The following is an 18,579-nucleotide window of genomic DNA, read 5'->3' on the forward strand; positions in this document are numbered from 1 at the left end:
AAATTATAACCGTAAAAGCAATCAAATCTAATGAACTGTTAATAATTTGCAAAAGTATGAATTTAAACCTACAAAAAGGAATAGAAATTTCAAATTGAAAACTTAGATTTAGCCCATTGCAAAATGCTTAGGACTGCAACACACGAAGAGTCAAATGTACTAGGAGAAACAGGTATTCTTCCCTTTATACATTTATGTAATTGTATGACTGTGCATTCCATTTACAGGTAAAATTATTATTTTTTTTAATTTCTCAATCAGAATGGGCACCTAAACTCTTAAAACACATTGTTCTCTGTATGGGAACTGCTGAGTCATGGCCTGAACCACTGATTGAGCACCTGGAGGAAAAACCCAGTCAGCCCTGGGAGCACAGGTCAAGGCAATTAATCTGTGTGACCTCATTTAAGGCTTCATTTAAGGGCTGAGTGCCACTGAGGAAGGATCTCTTTCTGGAGATCCCTCTTTGGTGGAAGTCTTTCTCTGCAAACCTAGAATCTTCTGATACAGGTGAGTGATCTACTTCCCTTCCCTTGTAGCCCTTTGCTATTGTGCCAGTCCTCCCACCTCTTTTGTAACACCTTTTCCATCATGTTGGTCCTTCTGACTGCTACATTTGGTGAGCCAGGCAGACTAAAATATTAAAATGGCTTTCCTTTTGAATATCTTTAAGTGGGCCAAGGGGGAGAACATTGTCCCTCTAGATAAAACCTCACTGGGGCACATTCCAGGATTTCTGGGTTCACCTTTTTATGAACTAGCAGCCATAATTGAAAACTGGGGTCCCTTGCGGGATAGTGGAAATATCTCCCAGTCACCATCTGGCATGGCAAAATATTTCTGTGGATAGGTGAAAACATCCTTATTACAAAGGAGCACTGACTGGCTCCGTCCACTGTGGCATGGCCACCACTAATGGCTCTAAATGGTGCAGAACTTCCAAATAATACCTTAGAAAATGAGTACAAACTACTGCATGATGGCATTGGAAAAACTTGAGCAAGAGCTTGGCCTACTTACAGGGGAAAAATCAAGTTTAACTTTCCCCTTAAAGCAAATATGGAGTACTGCATTGGAAAATACTCAGGCCCCTGAACCAATAGAGCTGGGTAATCCAATGGAAAAAATCTCAAGATTGTGTCTTGAAGCCCCTCTTGAGGTGGATTCCTTTGAGATCCAACCTGCAGTGATGCAAAAAAAAAAAAAAAAACAACCCAAAAAAGATACAGGATAGACCAGCAGGGGTGCCCCCTGATCAGTGGCTCCCTGCCCAAACCCATCTCCGTGTGACAACTTGCCCCTATACAGCATCTGAATTGATGGATTTGGTGCAACGATTTTGGCAGAAACCAAGAGAAAGTTTACCGGCTTGGTTACTCCAATTAAGAGACACGGGGGCAGAGAGTGTTGTGGTCAATGGACCAGAAGTTTCCAAGCTTGCGTCCATTACCTTGCACCCTGCCCTTAGGCAAAGACTGTATGCCACTGTGCAACATAATGAGGAGAATAATACCCTAATGGATTGATTGATGGTGGTATGCAGTATCACTTGGCCAATTAAGGCTGATATCCCTGTGCATGCAGGTTTACAGTCGTCCATGGAGGACCTCCAAACATATATTTGTGAGCTAGGAATGAAAGAGGCGATTTACGAGGAGGCCTTCAAAAGTCCTGATTTAGTAAAATTCTTGGCTGGAGTGAGGGACCTAATTTTACAACAGGCACCCTCCCACCATTATGGCACGTTACTATCTATATTGAACCCCTATTGGCCCTCAGAGCCCATTATTCAGCAGGCTGCCCAGTTGGTGGCTGATCTAGGGGAGGCAGAATGCTTAAGGGTGAGGTGTAATATTAGGACAGTGAAAGGGGCTGAGGTATATCCAGTTATTAAAACTAGGAAAGCTGCCCCACAGACACCCTAATCAGGCCCCATACAAGTGTTCCGTAAACAGATGTTTAATGACCTTATATGGGCCGGGGTGGCTTTTGCTAAAATCGATTGCCAACCTAAACAAGTTTTCCTTCAATTATGGAAACAACTAATGGACAACCAAAAATTTCAAAATACCCCCAAAAGAGCAGGGGTATGAATAATTGAATGAGTACCAGAAAATACTTGAAAACTAGAGGACTTTAAAGTCCCTAATAAAAGGAAAAAGCCACCCCAGGTGACTCGGGCTATGATGCCTGAGCCACCTGAGGAAGAAGACTTGACACTTGCCCAATTCATGGCATAACAGGGAATATTAGTCCCCATGTAACTAGAGCCTCCAGATGGGACCAGAGGCCCTATGTTGAGCTGACCATTTTTTGGTCCTGAAAGACCGTACAGAGGGTTATGGTGTTGGCTGACACAAGCACAGAAGCATCAATTATTTATGGGGATCTGACTAAACTTAATGGGAGTAGAGCAATGATTGGTGGCTTTGGGGGGCAGACTATTCCAGTAACCCAGATGTGGTTGACACTGGGGGTTGGGCCAGAAGATTCTGGGTTTGCAGGGCAAGGCTTCCACCAAAGAGGGATCTCCAGAAAGAGATCCTTCCTCAGTGGCACTCAGCCCTTAAATGAGGCCTAAGAGGGGTGCAGCCAGGCTCAACTCCTTCTGGTCACAGAGGTGAATTGCTTTCACCTGTGCTCCCAGGGCTGACTGGGTCTTTCCTCCAGGTGCTCAATCAGTGGTTCAGGCCATGACTCAGCAGTTCCAGTACACAATCCCAGTTCAACCACTCCTCTTAAGACTTATGCTCCAGTTCTCTCACCAGCTTTGTTGCCCTCCTCTGGAAATTCTCCAGGATGTCAATGTCTTTCATGTAGTGAATGGCCCAAAACTGAACACAGTACACTGGTGCAGCCTCACTAGAACTGAGTACAGGGGACAATCACTTCCCTGCTCCTTCTGGCAAAACTATTTCTGATACAAGACAGCATGCTATTGGTCTTCTTGGCTACCTGGGTGCACTGCTGGCTGAGCATTGACCAACACCCTTAGGTCCACTTCTTCCACAGTCTTCCAGACACTGCCCCAAGCCTGTAGTGTTGCCTGGGGTTGTTGTGGTCACAATCCAGGACCCAGAACTTGCTGTGGTTGAACTTCATACCACTGGCCCCACCCCAGCTATCCAACCTGTCCAGATCCCTCTGAAGGGCCTTCCTACCCCCAGGCAGATTGACACTTCCTCCCAACTTGATGTCATCTGCAAACTTACTGCGGTTGCACTCAATCTCCTTGTCCAGGTCATCAGTAAGGATATTAAACAGGACAGGCTCCAGTACCGACCCTGGGGGAACACCATTCATCACCAGTTACCAGCTGGATTTAACTCCATTCACCACCACTCTCTGAGCCCAAGTCAGTTCTTTACCCAGCAAAGATTGTACCTGTCCAAGGCAAGGGCTACCAGCTTCTCCAGGAGAATACTGTGGGAGACAGTGTCAAAGGCTTTGCTGATGTTTAGGTAGACTATGTCAACAGTCTTTAAGTCTTGGACCTCTTGGCATGAAAAGTATATTGTTTGGAACATAATCAGCTACTTGTATTTTTTCCTAAATCCCAGCTCAGAAAGGAATGTCATTCTTGATGACAGTATGTTCCAGGTATAACAGCTTGAGCAGACTAATAAGCATCTTGGCTCAGACTTTTTTTAGAGCCAGCTGATGCCTTTGTTCAAGGTTTCTTTGATTTGAAACCCTGCAGCTTAGAAAGACAGGTGGGAATAGAGAAAGGAAAGGAAGAAGGAAAACATTTTCAACCTTTGGACTGCAAATGTTTAAAAAAAAAAAACCAACAACTTCCCATTCTTCCTTTCTTTTTGACTTCACCAGTAAATTGATCTGTTGAGAAAAAAAGAGAAAAAAGAAAAAAAAATCATCTGCCACTTTACATTTCATAATAAATGCTACTTATAAGAGTCTTGGGGAATATCTGAAGTCACTTTTACTTTAAAATATGAACTCACAGAATGAAAAAATGGTTTATGTCGGCAGGGAACTCTGGGCCCATCTGGTCCAACCCTCGCTCCAGCAGGACCACCCATAGCAGGGTGCACAGATCCACATCCAGGCATCTTTAAAGGTCTCCATGGAGGAGGCTCTACAGCCTTGCTGGGCAACCTGTTCAGTGCTTCATCATCCATGCAGCACAGAAGTGCTTTCTGGTGTTCAGAGGGAAACTTCTGTGTGCCAGTTTGTGCCTATTGCCTGTCGTCCTGACACGGCATCCCTGAAAAAACCTGGCTATGTTCACCCTCCTTTTGGGTATTTGTACACATTGCTGAGATTCCCCTGAGCCTCCTCTTCTCCAGACTGAACAGACCCAGCTCTCTCAACCCTTCCTTACAGGTGAGATGTTCCTGCCCTTCACTGGACTCTCTTCAGTATGCCCAGATCTCTCATGTGCTGTGGAGGCTTGAACTGGACACAGTACTCTGGGTGAAATCTCAGCTGTGGAGAGTAGAAGGATCATCTCTCTTGATGTGCAATCCAATATTTTGCCTAATGCATCCCAGGATACCTTTAGGTGTCTTTGCAGCAAGGGCTCATTGCTGGCTCATGTTCAACTTATTTTCAGTCAGGATCCCCAGGTCTTTTCCTGCCAAGCTGCTCACCCCATATGCCCTGGTGCCTGGGGCTGCTCTTCCCCATGTGCACTTCCCCTTGTTGAACCCCATGAGGTTGCTGCCAGCTCATTTCTCCAGCCTGCCCAGATCCCTCTGGATGGCAGCGTGATGCATTGTGTACTGTGTATTGTGGATCCCCCCCGGTTTTTGTGTCACTTGCAAACTTGAGTACACTCTGCCCCACTATACAGATTGTTAAAGAAGACATTAAACTGTACTCAGGACTCAGTACTGACCACTGGGATACTCCACTAGTTACTGGACTCCAAATGTAGTTTGTGTCACTGATTAAAACCCTCTGGGTCTGACTATTCAGGCAGGTTTCCATCTTACTTTCTGCCCATCTAGTCCATCAGCAGCTTGTCTAAGAGGATTTTTAGGGGTATTGTGTCAATGTCAATAACGTCCATTGCTCTTCCCTCCTCCACTCAGCCAATCATTTAACCATAGCTTATAAAGCTGGTAAAGCTTGTCTTCCTCCTCCTGAGTCTATGCTGGCCATTCTTGATGATTTTCTAGTTGTTCATGTGTTTTGAAATGGTTTCTAGGATTAGCTGCTCTATCATGACTGAGCTCTTTTGTGATCACACCAAGGTTAAAAATTCTCCATAGTAGAAATAATGGAGCCAAAATCACTTTAGGAACAATGATACTTGATAAAAACTAAGCAGGTTGTGTATTTAGTGAGGAGTTTTCAAAATCAGCCATTCTGTATTCCCATGTCTTTGTAGTATACTGAATGATTTAACAATAATAACAATCATAGGAACAACGTCCTGCCAAGCATCTTTAAAAGAAAGCTCTGCTTACCTGTATAAAAGTTGTAATGTAGGTCCACTCATCTGCATATGTTGCGCTACACATTAGAGAGGCTACATCTTGAAATTCATTGCAGGCCTCACGGAGTAGCTTAAATGCTAACCAGACTTGAAAAAACAGTATTTTATAAAACTTACATGTATGTGCTCAGTAGCTGATTTAGTGCATGCCACTACATGCAAGACCATCTACAGGGAAGAGGAGTCAGAGAGGGGTTTTTGAATTTTTTTCTTTTTCTTCTATGAAGATTAAAAATTAAATGGCAAAGCCTGCAGAAAACCACAATGATTTTTGTCATGAATGCAGGAAGTCCTTTCTGCAGAGATCTGCTTTTAACTAGCCACTAAAGATTGCTATAACAGTGGCACAAGCCTCATGAATCTGTTATGAATAGAGAGCACTGTGTACCATCACTGCCTCTGAATGAGAAAGAGAGTTTAGGCTAAAATATGGATTAGTCAAATAGTATCACTTCATGCCAAGTTTCAGTCCAGTGTGAATGTTTATGGCCTCTGAAAATTCTAGTACAACTTAAAGGCTGCCAGATTCTGAAGTTCAGTGGTGTTACTAGGTTCTCATTATGATACAAATGTTTTCTTTCTTCATATCATTTATGGAACTCTCTGCATCTTTTATTTTTCTGGGTTCTTGGATAGTGAAGCAGAGTCCCTGGCATGCCAAACCTCTGACAGCTATCTTACTGGTACTAGAAGAAGGGAGTTTTATTGGTTGGAGTACCCAGCTGACCAAAGAAAATAGCTTACAGTTGGCATTGACAAAGAAAAGCACAGTAAAAATATCAAAAAACAAATATGCAAACCAAATATGCAAACAGTTGAAGCAAAACCTGGGACATGTAAATGGTGCAACACTTTAGATGAGCACTTTTTCCAAGTAGATAACAGAATTTTTATAAGGTAGAGTTGCTAGTTGAATTCTCATGCTTTGTTAAGGTAAGTAGATCTTGTAAAGTTAAGATTTTTTTTGAAAATGAAGTCTTTGACAAATTGAAGTGCTTATTGAAGAAATGTGTGCCAAGATTCCTCAAAAACTGCCATTAGTAAGGCAGAGATGATTACTCTGCTGATACAACCAAGACATAAATATATTGAAGCCAATAAGTAAGTTAGGAATTTCTAATACTGTAATGTACTGTGTGTGCCAGGATACTTGAAACATCTGCTGTTGGTGTTTCTAACTTGTAAACTGTGAAATGCAGTTTTACTTTCACACTGACAGTCCTGAGGAATAACTATTTTTTTAAACATAAGCTTTGTATCCAAGATATTTTTCATTGCTTATTAATAGAGAGTAATGTTACGCTCAATGGATACATGCATTTTTTTGTCTGACATGTCATTTTCAACTTTTACATTCTTAAGTATTTTTAGACATCGTACAAATTCCCTCTCATATTTCATGCCAGCTTAAACCTAGTTTGACCTGGCACTGTTTCAGGGCATGCATTTTTATTCTCTGAGTTCTCATTTCTGGAGCTGTTCAAGACTGAGATTGCCAATTTTGTGTCTGTTCACTAATCACTTTGAGCCAAGTCTGACACAGATGGTAGTTTTCCTTCCCCTCAGAAAAAAAAATGTTGAGGAATAAAATCTGTGTCAGGTTTAATACAGTGTGTGACAGTGTCTTTGGTATCTTGGGGAGCTTGTAATAAAGCATTCACCATCCATAGATATTCTGAACACACAGCAGTTTGCAAAAACATGTTTTCACATATCATAAAATGCTTAGTATGAAACCACAGTGCTTTGAGTATCATGTGTGAGCAGAGTGGTACAGAGCTGGCATTTTAGACAAAACAAAACAGACATACAACTTTCATTCTTCACATGTGTAACAATACTGAAAGTATCTATTTTCGTGCTAAATACTGTAGTATTTGGACAGAAGGAATAATTTTGGAAAGTTACTTAACATTTAAATTTTAAGGGAGTTGCAGTATTGTCATCAAAAATTACAGGTCTGGTCTGAATCTAACTATTTGCATCTTAGCTTATGGTATATGTAGGTGACATCATGACAGGATCTTTAATTTGATTTCAGTCCTTAAACATTATTTAGAATGAAGTAGATAGCATCACGCTACTGACAAAAAAATCTTAGTTTCAGATTTTAGTTGTAACTTTTTCACAGATGTTCTTGGTTACCCATTTAGTAGAGTGGAAGGCAGCAAGTTACAGCATGCCTGAATTGAATCAAGAAATATGACCATGTAACATGATGCGCTATCACCAACCAGCTTGACAATCGTTTTCTGTTGTCTTGTGAGGACTACTCCAGGGAAGAGTTGGTGCTTTCTGGTGTTTTTCAAGTGTTTGCTCCACCTTACCTGTTGTCAGTATTTCCACAGTTTTTTCAGAGGCTCGTGGAAAAGCACAGAGCAATTTCAAGGCCAAAACTTGAGTAGAGCATGACCAATGACAAAGCCAGACAAACTGAACTTCTACATCTTAAGTCAGTGACTGATGGTGGACTTTTCTGATGCCTACTAAGAAATTTCTTTTAAAAGAATTGTTGTTATGGCCTTTGAGAAACCGTGCGTCCCCTGTTAGTGCTGAACCTGAAATGAGTGCCAGCAGCTTTCTCAAATTCCTAGGTCCTGACTACTCCTAGATCTTTGATCTAGTAGTATTGATCTTTTGGCTGGTTTAGTATACTTCACCAGTTTTAAATATTGCTTCTCTGATATCTGTTTACTGATCATTACCTGTGTGGAATGTATTTGCCCAATATGCTGATACAACATTGGGAGATACTTGCTTTATGTAGACAAATACATATGGGAATAGCTTAAATTTTCTTGCCCTATTCCTTCCCGCAAAGCAACTGCTCTCAATTAAATGGAAAAAAGCCCACAGACTTGTGTACTCCTACACAGAATACTTATGGACCTTGAGAGCATGCTATGTGAATAGTATAAATTCACTCCTACTTGTATGTAGGCACAACTTCAGTAATAACAGAAACCTGTTATATTAACGCTGCAGCTTAGAAAGAGTCACAATTGTCCTTCTGTTCTGTGTTTCTTTGCAGATGGAATCCTTCAGTTCTGACAATGTAAATCATTTTGTTGGTTCTTTTCCTCCCTGCTTTTTGTGGAGTCTACATCCTAGTACATTTCTCTTCCATGGTACATGGTAGAGAAATAGTCAAGCCCACTTTAAACTCTTGTATCATGGAGAAACAAAGCTATATATTTATTATAACTGATTTAAAGAAATTGAATGATGGATCACCCATACAATGAGACCTCTTATCGTATACAATGGATGTTTTTTCTAGTGTATAAAATAAATAAATAGGTGTTCATAAAGTTTTATAAACATGGTTTACTGGAACATGATTTAGTGGGCAACATTTTTGATGATAGATGATCTTAGAGGTCTTTTTCAACCTTCATGATTCTATGATTCTATAGGTTTTATTAAATTGCTTTCTTCAGTGAGAAGCTGATTAAGGTAAAATATTTGTAAGTATGGCTATTCAGTAAGAAGAGAGTTCCACAAGAAGGTTTGAAGCTTTAAATATTAAACTGAATTAAAGTAGCATGTAAGAAGCCAATGGTATCTACACAGATACCTTATATAACAGCAGGAATGTAGTAATCTTCTTATAGGCTGGTCACGTAGACTACTGAAATTGTTTATTGACTGCATATAAGCAACGTGTTACAGAGATCTTGAAACAAAAACAGCTAGATGAAGTGTCCTAATTCATTAAGTTAAAGCCTACTTATCTAAAAAGCGTGAGGACCAAAAATAGAAACCTCATTTTACAAATAAAACAGAGGAGATTAAATTAGAATATTTGATATAGACCTTTTAAAATAGCAGAACAGTCTCACAAGAGGAAAAGGATTCTTTTGAAACTTAAGAATACTTAAAACTAGCCTAGGAAAAACCTCAGGAGTATTCTGTGAGGAGAAATCATACATCAGGCATCACAAAAAGTTTACAGTCTGCCAGCATTCATTGCACTGTTCCTTTGGACTTCCCAAATATCCTATTTATGCTCCTGTTTATTTCTCCTTCTTTATTACCTGTAATTGCACTGTAGTGCTTGTATCCCATTCAAAGGCACTGTCATCACCTTCTTTTGCCATACACCAAATGACATGTAAGTGAAAGAAAAGCTCACCCGTAATACTTCAACATTTTCAATGGTTTTGGCAAGATCAACTTTGAGGGCAGGGTGGTGCTTGTGTGACAGATGCTGTAGTTGTGGTCAGGAGGATAAATGGTACAAGCTCCATTGCACAACAGCTGACCAGCACAGGGAGCTGTGTGGGTTCTGCATGTGTCTGTTGCTATGCTTGCCTAGGAGAGTGACCAAGGGTCTGCAGCAGGAGGAAGTGGAGGCTGTAGCAACTTTGTGGTGTCTGACAACTCTGAAGTGCCCTAGCAGTGAACACCAGTAATAATACTGTTGAGCTATTGTGATCTTTCATTCCTTCTCAGATAGTAGCAAATCCTGCTGAGATACAGACTTCTGACTAAGCGAAGTGGAAAGTCTTCATCTCACTCCTTTCTATGAAGTCCGATGATATGAACCTGCAGTCTGGGTCTAACCTGAAATTGCCAACTGATATTTGTGGACAGTATAAATCATGGAACATACTTTTTAGTGCAATAGAGTAAATAACTCAGGGTGGAGTGTAATGCTGTAATTAAGACTCAGACATTCTTTCATTTTAAGGACAAAATGGATTTTAAGACAGCACTGACAAGAGCAATTGCCAAATCATAGGATCATAGAATCATATAATGGCTTGAGTTGGAAGGAACCTTGAAGATCACCCAGTTCCAAACCCATTCTGTGAGCAGGGTTGCACCTACTAGACCAGGTTGCCCATGGTCTAGTAGGTCACCCTGGCCATGAAAGTGTCCAGGGATGAGGCATCCACAGCTTCTCTGGTCAACCTCTTCCAGCGCTTCGACACCCTCTGAGTAAAAAATTTCCTGCTAATAATTAATCTCTCCCCTTTTTGTTTAAAATCATTCTCTGTCTTGTCACTGTCTGCTCAAGTAAAATATCAGTCTCCCTGCTGTTAAGTACTGAAAGGCTGCAACAAGGTCTTCGCAGAGTTTTTTCTCCAGATCAATCAAACCAGCTCCCTCTGACTTTCTTAGTAGGAGAGATGCTCTATCCCTCTCATCTTTGCAACACTCCTATGGACCAACTCAATCAGCTCTGCATTCTTTTTCTTCTGGGGTCCTGAGTCTGGACACAGCACTCCAGATGGGGCCTCATGAGGTCAGACTAGAGAGGGACAATTACCTCACTCACCTTACTGGTAATCCATTTTTAGATGCAGCCTGGGATACAGCTGACCTTCCAGGTTGCAGTGCATACTGATGGCTCATGTTAAGCTTTTATCTACCAGAACCCCCAAGTCCTTCCAGGTGGAGTCAGGATCCACCCCTTCCCAAACATCATTTAAGGGTTGGCAGTGGAAGGAAAGGTATTTCTCTGGAGATTCCTGCATACCTGAGGCCTTCTGAAGCAGCTTCTTTTAGTTATTTCTGTGCCTACTGCTGTTGCATTTCACCGAATCCTTGCACACTGCAGCTTGGGGTCTTGCTGCTCTGCTGTCGTTGTGCTTTCTGTTGTATTACACCATGTCACTTTTATCTCATTTTTATTTCTACACTGTTTTTAGCTGAATGAATATGTTGACTGTCATGAGAGCATAAGTGGATTAAGTAAATATAAACAGAGATTTTACCTCTTAATTTGTGGAATCTATTTTGTATTCAAATACATGTAATTTTATTTGGATTAAGAATTATCTAAATGATGCTGTTTGGTCCTGTAGTTTTTCAGACTTTTTCTGGTTGGACATGATATTGCATAGAAACATATTAGTTTCACATATGATAACTGAAGTAATGAGAAAACAGAAAGGTTGGGTTTTTAAGTTCTATTATATCTCTTTTTACATTTTGAGAGAAAGTTGGTTGTTCTCTGAATGAGTTATTCTTTGGAAAACCTGCTTACAATTTTCCTGATGTTTCTTTTTATTAATGGCTTCATTACCACTCCCTAAATGATTAAAGAAAAGTCATATATCAAAACCTCAGAAGAGCAAATCTTATTTTGGAAGATGGAAAGAAGTTATTTTGTTTTGGTGTTTCCAGATCACAAGCACCACCATGATTCAACTAGCAACACTTTCTGCCTCTGAAGTATGATACTCCTTAAGACAAGATCTGTAATGGAAAATGGTAATCTTTGTGTTATGTCATCAATTCATAAAACTTATAAAATTGATATAAAAATTATAAATACTAATAACAGGGGAGGGTGAACTTGTAAAATCTGATGACAAATAGTCTTGGTAAAATTCATACAGGGAATGAAGTAAATACTGAATAATTTCTTCAGAGAATATCATTCAGTATTGTATAGTGCCACTTCACAAGTTTCTCTCAAGTAAACACACTTATAGTAATCTCAGTTTATTTGTAGTTCTGTTATGCACAGAAATCAATGTCAGTAAATATACCTAGAATATGAAATCTTCAGTCTTTCATGGCTGATGGAAATTAATTCATCATATATAACTAGTAAGTACGTACTGAAAAATGAAATGCTGAAACATATTTTCTGTTTAAATCTATGTGCCCAAGCAATTTCAAATGTGAGATACACAAAAAAAAATTAATAATCAACAAGCATATTTCAATAACAGCAGGTAAGGATTTATTGATTGTTTCTTTCTGAACCGCAGAACATGAGAAACCTTCTGTGTTTTCAAGTAAGGAAAAAAAAAAAGTAAAATGTAATAATAAATACAATGATGGAACTTCTTCCAAGATGCTATGAAAGCCATTCTCTTTTAATTAAGTTTTAATCTTTTTGTCAGTACTAGACCATCGCTGCTATGCTAATATATTAATTATCATTGTTTTATGTCAGAAAAGGATATCAAAAATACCTTGTCATCAAGGCACTCTATTTTCAGTATCTTTTCACAGTAGCTGACAACAGAGATAAAAGATAGGGAAGACCCTTATTAATTGAGGCCATTTAAATACTGAGTGTCAGAAATGCTGACATTTCTTAAGAGCCTGGACTAAAACATATTGTTTGAAAAGCAGGTGTTTGTTTGATTGAGCAAAGGAAAAATATAAATATATTCCACTGTCCTCCTTCAGTCCATAAGCAGACCATTTTCTTCATTCATCTCTTAAAAATGATAGAAGAAAGTGTAGGAGTTAAAATTTCACAGGAGATTTAAAGACAAATAGTTTATGCAACTAAACATCCAAGCATACAGTAGCAGAGCTTGGAAACAAAAAATGAGCCTGAGTTTCAGAAAACTATACTGATTTTCTGACTTCAACCATAAGATTGATGCGTGCTGAGAAGGATTTGTTCTAGGGTTTTGATTGTTGCTCAGATTTGCTTCCTTACCTTTTCTGCTTTGGAAGTCAAAAGTTACAGACAGAAGTGGGATAATAGCCACTGTTTTGAACTGGTGTGGGAAAATATCTGTATTTTCACTTGGATAGGAGAAGGGGATAAGGGCTGAAGTATGTATTTTTAATAATGCTTGAACGTATGTCTACCAGAAAGCCCGCAGAGGGCCAAAGCCAAAACCAGAATCTAAAGGGGACAGGCGGTTAGACCAATGAAAGGAATATTTTCCCATTTCCTAAAATACATAGAGCTGAGGGAAAAGAAATCAAAGTATATGCAGAAGAAAGGTAATCAGATTAAGGACAATATTGCACTGAAGCATGGCTGCTGTCCCAAGAACTGGAGAAGTAACCAGCAGACACTGGAGGGAGGCCTCAGCCTTTCCCTTTAGAACAGCTTGGTGGGGCACCAACTTTAAGAAACACCAGTTTGCACAGTAATCTACTCCCTCAAAAAAGATGTTTTGCCAGCCCAGTCAAGAATTATCTATTTCTTTGCTCACTTGTCACTGTTTAGCTTTAAAAGAGGAAAAGATGGGGAGGAAAAAAAGCCAACAACAAAGCAGAATTGCATATTACATACACATGTCAGGAAGAGGTGGCATGATTACCAGATGTTTACATCCATCTTAGTAATCAGCCACCATGCAGACCTGAATAATAAAGAACTCTTTTCCCTGTAATGATATACACTTACTTGAGAGAAGACATCAAATCAGCTGTAGTGAAAGTGATTCATCACTTCAAAATGACAAAGAAAAAAACCTCATGAGGAACATGCATCTCGTCCTTTATTTTTCTATGAGCGAAGAACAAAGTAGCTTCAAGTACTTATTAATTACAAGGATCTTGTTACATGTAGGATGCTAAATTATTGTGCTTTGCTAATAATTGTTAGTTTGTTTCTAAGCAAGGCTTCTGAAATATTTGAGTAATTTTCCTCGTGTTATATACACAGATTTGGGAGATTAATTGTCCAGATGTTTCCTTGGGTTTTGTTCTCTCTTTCTCACACAATAAAAATCTTTCAGCACATTTTTTTTTTCCAGTAAGCCCACAGTCCATCTGTTATACTTTGCTGGAGACAAAAAACAGTACTGCATGTGTGTTACAATTGTTCTAAAAAGTAAATCTTCACAATTTTCTTTTACAAATAAGGTGAAAGTCTCCATTTTTATTTGCTAGGTAATGTCTTGATATGTTGCCCTTTGCCCTTAAACCCTAGTTCTGTTCACTAATGCCTTCACCTTTGATCCTACTGTCATGTGCTAATACCTTTAAATCCCAAGTTAAAACATCAAACATCCCTGTTTCTCTTAAAGCAGAAACTTTAGAAAAATATAGCAGTCTTTAATAATTATCTACTGTTTAAATACAGCAAAACTCTTTCAGAACATTTAAGAACTTACCTATCTCAGGGTGTCATGTGTAAAATTAATAACGATAGTGTGCACTTTGACTTCTGTATGTTTAATGATAAATTTGTTCAGTAAACTGAGCAAGCGAAAAAGCTGGTTTAAACTGATAATGTATTTTTAGCTGTAGCTATGGGAAATTGTAGTTTTAAAGCCTGGTTTCCAAAAATATATTTGGGAAACAGAACTTAAATGCTGCATTCATCTTTTACTTTGGTTTATAATATTTAAAGCATATATATACATATCCAAGAAACCCTCCTCATCTCTAACTTTCTGAAGTTTTATACCAAAGTAAAATAGGAGAACGTTGTATTAAATAGTGAGATGTCAAGAAAAGGAATGTCAGTGGACCTGTGGTAGTAAGAACTTTCACAGATTTCAATGAGGTATTTGTCTAACAACAACATAATGATTAGCCAGATTAAATTTGAAATGGGTTTTAATTGTTTGCAGGAATATTTCAGAGCCTTGGAGGTTTGCTAAGTTGTAAACAGGTTTCCCAGAGGGCAAAGTAAAAACTGCTGAAAGTTTGTATGAGCACTGATGAAGCTTTAAAAAAAGGACTTTGCAGGATATAGCATTCATTGAATTATGGAAAGGTAAAGGTTGGAAAAGACCTCTAGGATCATCAACTGATTACTTACATGCCCACTAAATCACATCACTCTGTGCCACATCTACAGGTTTCTTCAAAACCTCCAGGGTCAGTGACTCTACCACCTCCTGAGGCAGCCTGTTCCAATATCTCACTACTCTGCCTGAGAAGCTGTTTTTCCTAATATCTAACCTGAAGCTCCATTGGAGCAACTTGAGGCCATTACCTCTCACCCTGTCACCGCTGCCTGAGAGAAGAGACCAACCCCCACCTTGCTACAACCTCCTTTCAGGTAATTGTAGAGAGTGATGAGGTCTTCACTGACACTCCACTTGTCCAGATTAAACAATCCCAGCTCCCTCAGCCACTCCTCATAAGACTTCTGTTCCAGAGCCTTCATCAGCTTTGTTGCCCTTCTTTGGTTGTGGTTCAAGGACTCAATGTCTTTCCTGCAGTTAGGGGGCCCAAAACTGAACACAGTACTAGAAGTGTGTGGCCTAACAAGTGCCAAGTACAGGGGGGCAATTACTTCCCTGCTGACTACACTATTTCTGATTCAAGCCAGGGTGTGACTGGCCCTCTTGGCCACCTGGGCACTCTGCTGCCACATATTCAGTCAGCTGTTGACTAATCTCCCCAGATCCTTTTCCTCCATGCATCTTTCCAGCCACTCTGTCTCAAGCCTGTTGTGTTGCATAGAGTTTTTATGACTGAAGTTTGCTTGGTCTTGTTAAATCTTATACAATTGGTTTCACACCATTGATTCATATGCTAAATAATCTAACTGTGAAGAAGGCAGGTATGATGCACCACCAGCATTCCCCAGCTGAATATACCCTTTTGAAAGCTAGATGAAAAGCCAGCTACTTTGTCTTAGATCTCTTTTGATCCCTCAGAGAGTTGCCTGGGAAGAGGAGGGGGGAAACTTCATCAGGGGACACAAATAGAAAGGGTTGATGCAAGACAGGGATTTTCAGTCAAAGGTATGAATGCATACTCAATCTAGTTTTTGGACTCCTTGGAGAAAGACTTTATTAAGCTTGAATGAGTTCAGCTGAGGGTCACTTAGATGGCTGCAGAGTATAGAATCACAAAATTGCAGGGGTTGGAAGAGTCCTCAAGAGATCAAGTTCAACAATCCTGCTAAAGCAGGTTCCCTACAATAAGTTGCACAGATAGGCATCCTGACAGCTCTCTAATGTCTCCATAGAAGGAGACTCCACAGCCTCCTTGGGCAACCTGTTCCAGTGCTCTGTTATCCTTACCATAAAGAAGTTCTTCTGCATGTTTGTATGGAACTTTCCATATTCAAGTTTTAGGCCATCGTTCCTTGTCCTACTGCACTGTGAGGAGTCTGACCTCATCGATTTTCTTTCCACTTCCTTTTTGATATTTATAAACATTAATCAGATCTCCCTCCTCAGTTTTCTTTTCCCTGGGCTAAACAAACCCAGGTTACTCGGCCTTTCCTCATAAGGGAGATGCTCCAGGCCCAATAATCATCTTTGTGGCCCTCCACTGGATTCCTTCTAGGAGATACCTGTCTTTTTTTGAACTGGAGAGCCCAGTATTAGATGTAGTATTCAAATTGTGGCCTCACCAGGGCAGAGTAGAGGGGGAAGGATCACCTCCCTCGACCTGCTAGCTACACTCTTTTAATGCAACCCAGGATGCCATTGGCTTTCTCAGCCACAAGGACACACTGCTGGCTCATGGCCAACCTGTTATCCACCAGAACAACCAAGTACTCTTCTGCAGAGCTCCTTTCCAGCAGGTCAGCCCCTAATCTGCACTCATGCATGAGGTTATTCCTCCCCAAGTGCAAGACTCTTTCCACATTTCATGGACCTTCTTCTTTTCTTTTAGTTTATCTATGAGTTCCTTGTTCATCCATGCATGCCTCTTGCCACCTTTCCCTGATTTCTTACTCTTAGGGATGCACTGATCTTGAGTGTGGAAGAAACGGTGTTTAAGTGTTAACCAGCTCTCATGGGCCCCCTTAACTTCCAAAGCTCTAGCCCACAGCATACCTCCAAGTATGTCTTTGATGAGGTCAAATTCAGCTCTCCTGAAATAGCAATCTGATGTTGAAAATGCGTACACCTAGGCTTGATCATCCAAAGAGAAAACCCAGCCTTCCCCATAAACAAGTACTGTATTGTCATTAAAAAACTCCAACAAACCATGATCATTGTTGTGGTTTAACAGGGGTCTGCCTCAAAGTGGGATGACAGGGAGAAATGGAGATAAAATAGAACTCATGGGTTGACATAATAACTGTTTACTGAGAAAGAAGAAAATGGAAACAAAAACACAGCAATATCTATATATATAACAGCAAGGCAATCACTTGCTCCCTGGCAGCTGACACCCTGCAGCTCCGAGTATGGCCTTCTGTGTGGTTTCACATGGTACAGAAGGGCCTGTGGCCTAATTCAGGAACTGCCCAGGCTTCACCACACCCCGGCACTGTGCCATCATGGTGGTCCCTGCCAATTGTCCCAGCTTGGCCCTGGGTGTACACTCATCACGTAGGAACAATCAAAACTGTTTCAGCTGAAACCAGGACAATGATCTAACTAGAAAAAAACATCTGCAATATCAATAAATCCATGTTACATAAGCACTCTTTTACGTGTGCCAAAAGCACCACAAAAAATACAGTTAACTTCAAAAAACGTTTCAAAGAGTAGGTAAGGAGTGAGATATTGAGTGTTGTAACTTCATTACCAGTTTAAAAGTCTACTTTTCTATGGTTTATACCTCACCTTCCAACTACATCTCATACAAAAATGTTCACCCCATCACCAGCCATAGCCCTTTGGTGGAGAAGAGCACCTTGTTCTCAAGTTACAAACCTGGTCTTTTTTTTTCACATTATAAGCTACACAAATGGTGACGTTGTAGTTGTTAAGCAGTTGAGAGAGGAAGGGGTTAGAATACAGTTTCAAACAAACAATAAAAGATGGATATGGGTGAATGGGGCAAGGAAACCTAGAAGTTGCTAATTGGTCGTTGGAACTGAACTGGAGACTACATCCTGAAGAAAACCAGCCGAAGCTGGATCCCCCTCTTCAACTGTGCCAAGGTCAAGAGTACACAGTGAGGAAGAGATACGCCCTTCATCCCCATGACCCCCGAAGACGACCACCAGGAGGCACTTACGCATGCTGTTGTAATAGGTGGTTGCGAGGATACGAGATGTAACGAGAAAGGCCCCCTCCCCGAAGGAACAAGGACTAGTTGACCAAAGAATGTACCTGTGACGCAGGGAAAATGGCAAACTAAGATGATCCGATAAGCTACCTTTTGATATGTCAGTAGATGGAAAATACTGCTTCATGCTTCACTGCTACATGCCTCAGCAAAAATATCCAATCAGCATTAAGAGAGTAAGCTTTAGATGGCAATAGTGGATAACAAGTATTATAAAAGTAGTGCTACACCTTTGAATAAAAAAAGCTTTTCTTGCTGCTATTGTGTGTGTGTGTAAGTGTGTTGGTTTTAGCATGCTCAAAGGGTGTGACTCTGGGGTGGAGCGTATTATAATGATTTCTCAGAATTAATTGCAATAGTCCCTCCCTCCCTCGGGAATGCTATGAATATGTATACCTTTGATGCTTAATTATGGAAGTTTTCTGCCTTTCGCTGTGCAAGCTAGGATGGGGATACCCCCTTGCACCCGG

At 40.3% G+C, this 18,579-nt stretch overlaps 1 long non-coding RNA gene across 1 annotated transcript; it reads left to right on the forward strand.

The window, feature by feature from the left end:
- The first annotated feature begins 379 nt into the window (after positions 1-379).
- On the forward strand, positions 380-17,081 carry LOC110390811. Its single transcript, XR_002433891.1, has 3 exons — positions 380-510; positions 11,597-11,683; positions 14,982-17,081. It is a non-coding gene; the product is annotated as an uncharacterized LOC110390811 (long non-coding RNA).
- Positions 17,082-18,579: the final 1,498 nt, after the last annotated feature.

This window comes from Numida meleagris, unplaced genomic scaffold (genome assembly GCF_002078875.1).
Source record: "Numida meleagris isolate 19003 breed g44 Domestic line unplaced genomic scaffold, NumMel1.0 unplaced_Scaffold208, whole genome shotgun sequence".
Taxonomy (NCBI): Eukaryota; Metazoa; Chordata; class Aves; order Galliformes; family Numididae; genus Numida; species Numida meleagris.